Source organism: Microtus ochrogaster, linkage group LG1, assembly GCF_000317375.1.
Source record: "Microtus ochrogaster isolate Prairie Vole_2 linkage group LG1, MicOch1.0, whole genome shotgun sequence".
NCBI lineage: Eukaryota > Metazoa > Chordata > Mammalia > Rodentia > Cricetidae > Microtus > Microtus ochrogaster.
The window spans coordinates 32137147-32144476 of NC_022027.1; positions in this window are offsets into that span (position 1 = coordinate 32137147).

Sequence of the window (7330 nt, forward strand, 5' to 3'; positions counted from 1 at the left end):
TCTCTCTCTCTCTGTGTGTGTGTGTGTGTGTGTGTGTGTGTGTGTGTGTAAAACATTATTTACCATATCCAAACAGAGAGATCTACTTTTATTAAGCTTAAGAACATTGTTCTAATGTCACATGGTGGTGGCGCATGCCCTTAATCCCAGCACTTGGGAGGCAGAGGCAGGTAGATCTCTGTGAGTTCAAGGCCAACCTGGTCTACAGAATGAGTCCAGGACAGGCTTTAAAGCTACACAGAGAAACTCTGTCTCAAAAAAATAAAAAATGAACAAACAAAACAACAAAAAACAAAAACAGAAGAACATTCTAATGGATGAGTATTATTGGGGAGACAGATATTAGCTGGAACATGCAGGGTAGAGAAGTTCTAGTGCAGGGGGAGGATGGTCTTGGATTAATTCCCATTTTAATTCCCAATATGCGTGAATCTTTCACCCCACATACGTGATATATTCATATTCTCTCCCCCACACATATCAGATTCTCACTATGTGGCCCTGATTGGACTAGAACTCACTATGTAGACTAGGCTGGTCTTGAATTAGCAGTGATCCTCCTGCCTCAGCCTCCCCATGCTGGGCCATCATTACAAAATTTACAACACAAATCTTTATACATTTTCTTTAAGATATACAAAAGAACTGCTTATATATCGCAATTGTTCTATAACCATTGTAATTCAGTTTTGACTTTTATTTCTATACAGGGCATGAGTACCAGAATTAAGCAGAAACTATACTCTAAGGAGCGACACCCAGTACCCATGTTCCCCTAATGTCCTGTATCCAATGATGGTAGAGGTGAAAATGGAGTTGTTTCAAGGCCATGTGCAAGAAATTATGAAACAATTTAATAAGCCTGATATGGCTAGTCATTAATTAAAACATTATTGTCTTTTTAGCCCTTAAATTCTATCTTTAAAATATTTACTCTGAGTAAATATAAGTTCTCCCAAAGGGTAATTTTATAATCATTATCTCTTCCACATAAAATGTCCCCAGTTTGTGCTGACAGCTTCGTGAATTTATTGTGTTAGTCTATTCTACATGCACCTATGAAATACTTTGTTCAAATTTAACTTCATGGACCTCACTCCAGCTTGCTAGTATCCATATTTGTATGTTTTGAATTTTCATGACAAAACATTGATATCACTATAAGGGAGGGTTTGGGACCTGGGCACATAGCTAAATGGTGGAATGCTTGTTTTATATGCACAAAGAAAAAAGAAAGGGAAGGGGAAGAGTGGAGGGGGAAGGAGAAAAGAGAAAAGGGAAGGGGATTGCAGGGGAGGGAACAGAAAAGAAATATAAAGTTGGAACTAGATCCTTGTTCTACAGGTTAGAACTTAAGAGGGTTAGGACCAAAGAATTTTGTGGAGCCTTGGTTGCATTGTGGTTGTTGCTAAAGGGGATAATAACTCACTCACGGAGTCACTGTAAGGATAGCATAGGGAATGCTACATCTCTAGATCTCTGGTGTGGTTTCCCCTTGTTGGCTGCTCCTGTGGGAGACTCCCCTTCTGTATAAGCAGCCCAGACGCCCTTGACCTCAGAATTGATAGCTGTCTAGTCTCTAGTAGCACATGCAAAAATGTAGATGGCCGTTTTAATTGCATATATGCAACTAAAAATTAAATGCGCCACGTATTAGATTCTAATAGCGGGTTCTGGGAAGACTAGGTAATCGAGTCTGAAGTCTCCTTCTTCCAGAGAGCATCAAGAACGGAATCGTTCTGATATCGGCGGTTATGTATGAGTCAGAATGGGCTTTATTTCTCATTCTCTGTCTGGTCACATCCAGAGACAAGGCGCACAGTGACAGCACACTGAAGCCGTAATCAGCTTCCTCATTTCCTTGGTGACAGACAGCCTGAAGTCCTAGGCAAGGGTCTTTTTCAATCTGAAGTCTGTGAAAATGACAACCCACTACACATTACTGCAAAGTATCTTATCAGTGCACACGCCTGGGGAAAGTGAGAAGCAATCAGGAAGCCCTTAGAATGGAGGAGGGCGTGGGAAGGATGCAGAGAGCTCATCTTTTGGGGAAAGAAATACCAGTTTGCTTTGCAGGACAAGAATGGTGATTTGAACTGATCTAATTGCACTGACGAACTCAAAGGTCCATTCTGTAATGAGTTGAACTCACACAAGGAGTTTACGTGTTTACGTAACCTACTATGTGCCTCACCTTGTGGGGTGGATTCTCCTGTGTGTTCAAGCATTGCTGGGAAGTGGACACAATAATTTTCCCTTTGCAGCTGAGGTGATAGAAGCCCCTGAAGATGGCGTTCCTGGAGTGGGCTAGAGAACTGGGGTTGGGGTGGGGTGGGGGCGTATACGAAGGAAGCAACACCCTGCCAGGGGCTCTGAATTCAGTGCCCTGACATTTTCATGGCTGCTGAGATAGCAGCAAGGAGGAAATGGGGGAAGAAATCTTCATGAAATTGACTCACTTTGAAACATGTTGATTTGGTACCAGCTTGGGCTTGGATGGTACTAATATCAACATTTTAACACAACCAGAAATAGCCGTGACTAAATTTTAGTGAACCCTTTCATAATGGGACAAGAAGGGGGGCATAAAGAAGCAAAAGGCAGTTAAATGTTTTGATAGATAGATGATAGATAGATAGATAGATAGATAGATAGATAGATAGATAGATAGATAGATAGATAGATATTCCATGTGTGAGTGAAAAAAAACCATATTCTATCTTGCTCAATATATTTGTTTAAGCAGTATAAATCTCTAGTACTATTTTTGCCCCTACCCAGAAAAAAGAAAATAGATAGGAAACTAGTAAAGGAACTCATGAAAATTCCAATGTTTACATAACTTTTATATCCAAAACCATGCTGCTGGTGAAGGTTCCTAAGAAGAATAAAACAAAAGATTAACAACAAAGTAACAAAGCAACAGGATCTTGAGAGGCTGGGATGTTTATAAACGCTGGTGATAAAGTGAAACCACATGGTCATCATGAAAAATAGTATAGAAATTTTTCAACAAAAAGAAAGAAAAGAAAGAAGTATAGAATTACCAAGTAAAATAAAAAAAAATACACTTTGGATCATATATAAAAAGAATTGTAATGAACACTTGAACATATAGGCTTGTATTCTTATTCAATGTAGCAGCATTCCAATAGTCCAATGCTGAAAACCATCCAAATGTCCATCAAAATAGATAAAAAGAGAAAGCAAAAATATATACACACAGTAGTTATATTTCTCATCTGAAAGAAGGAAGAAGCTTCTGGTGCATGCTACAACATGATGACCTGGAAGGATAGTATTCCACCACAGAAAGCATGTCACAACTCCACTTTCATGAAGTATCTGAATAGTCAAGCTCGTAGGAAAAAATAGAACGGGAAGCTATTTTTCAGAGGCTGCACTTGAATCTGCTGTTTTAGCCAGCAAATGTGACTCTGCTGGTCAGAAGGGAATTCCTGCAGACACTGGCTATGTTGCTGCCAACAAATGCTGCTTTTAATTAAATCTCTATCATTCTATCTATCTATAAGACTTAGGAGTCAAATGCTGGGGTGAAAACCTGCTAGCTCAGAGAGGTTGAGTAGTAACTATCTTTGCTAGTGTCTCTGAAAAAGAGGGGACTTCCGACCTGCCAAAGTCCTTCCATATTGTTCCCTGTGTGTCTCTCTATCATCTTACAGATACCTATGTCTCTCTATGATTACTTTCTGTCAATTAGTTCGGCTTCCTTACCCAAGACTGATATTATTTAATGCAAGCACAAACTCGGGATTCATGGTGTCATCAGATATCCCACAACAATGGAAGTTGCCAGGACAGGGAAGGAAGAAATGAGAAGCTGTCAAGTAATGAGCACAGAGCAGTGTTTACTCAATATAGAAATGTGAAATACTCAAGACTTCTAAGATGAATGTTACATGTACCATAAGATTAAAATTCTATTCAAGGGATGTATGGACAATGAGCATCAGATGAGATAATTTAATGCTGGTGTGGTGTACAGAACTGTCATTCTAGCACTCGGAGGCCGAGACAGGGAAGCTGTGGGTCTGAGGCCAGGCTGGGCTGAAAATGAGATCCTGTCTTAAAACCAAGAGCTGCAGAACCCACATAGTATACAGTACTCATTTAAGACATATGGGATCATTGCTTCATCTCAAGCAATGCGGAAAGAAAGAAAAGGAGACAGAAATTCAGTAAATTTAGAAGACCAAAGCTTTCCAAGGCCTCTGAACATAAGATTCATCCAGCCCATATCATCAGTACCAGCTCTTCTCCGACCCAAGTCCCAGCTGACATGGGACTTTGGACCTTGGGTTCTCATTCAGTTTTTGATCCTGGGAGATAATGGACCTGTCAAGCTCTTGTTTGTCTTAGACAAGTTTCCTAAAGGTTCAAGTTGAATTAAATATTATAGTAGGAGAGGCTGCTTGTTTGTTTCCCAGCTGCCCAGACTCCCAAAATAATCACACAGAAACTATATAAATTAAATCACTGAGGCCCATTAGCTCTAGTTTCTTATAGGCTAACTTTTACATTTTAAATTAATCCATTTCTATTAATCTGTGTATCTCCACGAGGCTGTGGCTTGCCAGGTAAAGTTCTGGCATCTGTTTCAAATGGGGCTAGATGGCTTCTCCATTTTCTCCACCTTCTTTCTCCCAGCATTCAGTTTAGTTTTCCCCGCCTATCTCTGTCCTGCTCTACCACAGGCTCAAAGCAATTTCTTTATTAGCCAATGGCATATACAGCATACAGAGGGGAATCCCACATCAAAACATGTCTTCTGTAAAGAAGGTTATATCATTAATTCCCAGATGCTCTATGCACTCAGAAAGAGTTAAGCTCATATTCTGTCTGGACACTCCAGGTCTCACTGTGTGATTGCCTCCAAGTTTAGTTACAACACAGGCCTATTTTATTTTATTTTGTGTTTTACTCACAAATTAGGACAAAAAGCTATAAACTCTTCAAAGAAGAGAGCATGTCATAACCTTTTAGATAGTATTCTTCCTGCTTCTCATAGGGTGAAACCTCAATGTGTATTTGTTATAACGGATGTTAAAATCATGAGCTACAAATTTATACTTAAATAAATTAAACAGATATATTTTCTTAGACAGCCCAGCTTAACTTCAGATATAATGGTTCCTAAGGAGTGTCTTTATTAAATTTAACTGGAAGGAAGTGGTTGCATTAACATGCTAACATATTTCCTTTGTGCGAGGCAATGTCCTCGGTCATTTGCATAAATAACATTACTCATTTAAATGGACTAGGATGAGTCACAAGTAATCATTATCATGCAGTTAGGATGTGCAAATCAGATACATTATGTTTATCAATTTTAAAATGGCCATTAATCTAATTTTGTTACTCAAGAGTTCATTCCTCGGAATCCCGTATTTATGTCTTGAGCTACCCAATCACATTGACAGCACTAAATTTTGAATATTGAGTGCAATGACCACACAGCTCACATATTCTCCAGTAAGTTACAGAAATATGATAGTTGTTTTAAATACACCTACACAAATTGCTGCCCCTCTTCTTGAAGGGATTTTCATCCATGAAGGGAATGAATTCCTCCAGAAGAATCATTTTTTTTTTCTTTTCAGTACCAAGAGTGTGTCTTGCTTATGGTTGTCGCATGGCTGTCACAATAGCAATTGTGGGTCCAAGGAGTATTTTTAAGTGAGGAAAAATAGTTCTATTTGGAAGATTTTGACTGGTTTTTGTTGTTGTTTCTTCTGCTGTTTGTTTTTATTTAAGTCGTTACTAAGAAATTTTCTTCTAAAACTCTTCAAGGGTTGGGGAGATGGCTCAGTCTGTAAACTGCCTACTGTGTGAACATGAGGACAGGAGTTCAAATGCTGGGCACATCCATAAAGGCTGGGGTGGTGTGGGCCCCTAGAGAGAGACAGATGGATCCCTGGAGCTCAATCAGTGGCCAGTGAGAGACACCATCTTAAAAGATCAGGTGAGGGTGATAATGGAACATGCCCGACACTGACCACTGGCCTCCAAGTGCATGCACACACAATTGCATGTGCATCCACATATATACATGCATACAGTACACACAGAAATAGAAGGCTTTTATCTAGGCCCTCTTTGAACAAAGGCATGGACCTGGAGAGGGCAGGTGACTAGTTCTAAGACACATTTCTTCCTAGATTGAGTAGCTTCAGTAAAGTATGGGGTGTTGTGGGACAATGATCTGTGCCCCATCACTTGCATTTTAAATAAACTCTGATTGGCCAGTAGTCAGGTAGGAAGTATAAGCAAGGTGACCAGGAAGAAAGTAGAGGTGGGGCAAGAAAGACAGAAGAATTCTGGGAAGAGAAAGATTCAGTCTGCAGTCATCACCCAGACACAGAGGAAGCCAAACACAGAGCAAGCAAAATGTGACTGACACACTGAAAAAGGTACCAAGCCATGTGGCTAATACAGACAAGAATTATGAGCTAATATAAGTTATAAGAGTTAATAAGCCTGAGCTAATAGGTCAATCAGTTTATAATTAATGTAGGCCTATGTGTGTTCATTTGGGACTAATTGGCTGTGGGATTTGGTGGGACAGAAACCTCTGTCAACAATGGGGTCTCTAAAATAGGTGTGCAAAACAAGCAGTCTTTATGGATGTGCCCCAGAGACAAGTCTACACGCTTTCTGAAATTGAGCAGAAATAAGTCTGCCTTGAGGATATATATATATAACCGTACAGTTATTTTTTTCTATTGGAAGAAGTCCCTAGATTCCATCAAATCTCAAAGAAGTTTATTTTTGTTTCGATAAATTCTCAGCTTCCAGCAAAATAAAATGTCTGGCATATTAGTGATAATCTATAAACATTAGTCAGCTGACTGTGTCGAATTCTCAACCAAGAAACTGAGTTACAATTTCTACTGAAATAAATAGAAGGAAGAGAAAGAGGAGTCATCCCTGGAAAAATAAACCTCTCAATTTCACGCTGCCATAAAACTCCACCTGCGTGGAGCCTTCCATCAGCCTGTTTCAAACTTCCTCATGATATGCTTGTCAATTAAGGTAATTTCAAAGATGTTTGAAATCACAATTCCATTCCCTTCAGGAAACCATCTTTTTAATTTAACTTTGTCATCTGATTTAATTAACAAGGACTTAATGACAGTTAACAAATGATATATTAATTAAGTGATTTTTTTCTTTATTAAAGTAATCCAAACTTTTAAATACTTGTAATTTTCCTTCTTTCTGTCAAATAAGATGTTCCTAGTCTGGTTCATCCTATGTTGCCTGACTTTACTGTTAGTACAAGAACCCAGGAAAATCTCTGGTACATCTG